Below are 2,060 nucleotides of genomic sequence, written 5' to 3' on the forward strand. Positions count from 1 at the left end.
ACATCACATCGTGTACATCATATCGTGTACATCATATCGTGTACATCACATCGTGTACATCATATCGTGTACATCATATCGTGTACATCATATCGTGTACATCACATCGTGTACATCATATCGTGTACATCACATCGTGTACATCACATCGTGTACATCACATCGTGTACATCATATCGTGTACATCATATCGTGTACATCATCGACAGCTGAGCCATTTCAAAGCCTCCCCAAAAGTCAAACCAGTAACCATCCAGTACGCCCATGTATTTTTTGACCCGGCTACTAGGATACCATGCTTGACTAATGTATACCTCATCAAGTTATCTAACTAATTGAATTAATTAATTCAGTTGGTGTTCGTAATTGAGGATTACATACAGTAGAATGGCCGAAGAAAGAAGAAGAAAGATTTGGGAACCAAAGCGATGTTCTTTCAGCCATCCAACAAGGCATCAGTAACTTTGCGGAAAACAGAAGAAATTCTTCTTAGTTTTTATTGTGTTACTGTTAATTTGTTGTGTTATATTAAATTCTGTGTGTTTTTTTTTTCCTGAGCAAATATATGCTTACTATCCAGATACATGGCTTCAAACGTTTTCTTTGACTGGCTAAGACTTTTTGCACTGTATTATGTATGATATATATGTTCCATATTTATATAATTTTCATCCAATTTTTTTTTTGTATCATGGAGGGAGAAGGCAGTATGCCTGTAAAAGCTGGAGATCTGGAGAGTTACAGGTTAGACTGACATCCCGTTCAGGGCATATCCTGGCCATACCAAGCAGTTGGATGAATGAATGAATGGATGGATGGATGGATGGATGGAACACATTATCAAGTTAACATATTGCTTGGACTAAGTCTTCAGTTTTACTTCGTGAGGGTTGGTCACAATTGCAAAGATTCTGCTTTTGATGCACAGATGCTGTGAGTCTCGGTGGCCAGTCAAACCCATGGCCAGGACGTCGACATGCCCCCGGGTAAGGCCCACAGCTGTGTCACTGGGTAAACAGTCACTTTGAGTAAAGGTGTCAGCCTGGGAGGGCCGACGAAGACCCGTGTTTTGATGAGCTGGACAGAGACGGGGTTCCCGCAGCGTCGAAGCGCATCGAAGATGTTGCAGCTTTTACGAGCATTTTTACAGCGCCCGCTACCCAATAACACTGACATCTGTTTATCAATAAAAATGTCTTTGTTAACTGGAATTTATTGCACATTTGAGGAAATATACTTTTAGTGGAGTTTTATGGTGCAACTTTCGGAAAGTTGTTGCACGTTTGGCTGCACGGAGTTCATAGAAGTTACCAATGACCGACTAATCATGAAATAAAAATAACATTTATGATATTACGTAATAACCTATAATTCTCTTAGTGTGCTCCACATATACATTCCATTGAAGGGACCAAAATGAAACCTGTTATTTTCACGTTGTGGGGACCATTTTTTTGGTAGACTTGTACTTTGTTCGGATACATATGGTTAAGATTAGGGCTGGGTTAGGGTTAGGGTTAGGGTTAAGATTAGGGCTGGGTTAGGGTTAGGTTTAGGGTTAAAGGTGTGCTGAGCTTCTGGTGCTGAGCTTTTGTGTGTCTGGTGTTCAGCTCTTGTATGTCGTGCATTCCCCTTCTGGCTTTGAGCTTTGATGCGTTCCTCTTCTGGCGTTGAGCTCTTGTGTGTTCTCCGTATGTTGTTGAGTTCTTGTGTGTTCCCCTTCTGGCGTTGAGTTCTCCTGTGTTCTCTTTATGGCGTTGAGTTCTTGTGTGTTCCCCTTCTGGTTTTGAGCTCTCATGTGTTTTCTTTATGGCGTTGAGCTCTTGTGTGTTCCCCTTCTGATGCTGAGTTCTCATGAATTCCGTTTCTGGCGTTGAGCTCTGGTGTGTTCCCCTTCTGATGCTGAGTTCTCATGCATTCCCCTTCTGGCGTTGAGTTCTCATGTGTTCCCCTTCTGGCATTGAGCTCTGGTGTGTTCCCCTTCTGGCGTTGAGCTCTGGTGTGTTCCCCTTCTGGCGTTGAGCTCTGGTGTGTTCCCCTTCTGGCGTTGAGTTCTCGTG

The 2,060-nt window shown here is 42.6% G+C and overlaps 1 protein-coding gene across 1 annotated transcript in view; it reads right to left on the bottom strand.

Moving 5' to 3' along the window:
* Positions 1-1,200: 1,200 nt before the first annotated feature.
* Positions 1,201-2,060, bottom strand: part of cbln2b (cerebellin 2b precursor) — a 7,368-nt gene continuing 6,508 nt past the window's right edge. The window contains exon 4 of the mRNA XM_048977492.1: positions 1,201-2,060. This exon is cut by the window's right edge and continues 4,077 nt beyond it. The gene's annotated coding sequence lies outside the window, so the exon portion shown is untranslated.

This window comes from Brienomyrus brachyistius, chromosome 15 (genome assembly GCF_023856365.1).
Source record: "Brienomyrus brachyistius isolate T26 chromosome 15, BBRACH_0.4, whole genome shotgun sequence".
NCBI classification, from domain to species: Eukaryota; Metazoa; Chordata; class Actinopteri; order Osteoglossiformes; family Mormyridae; genus Brienomyrus; species Brienomyrus brachyistius.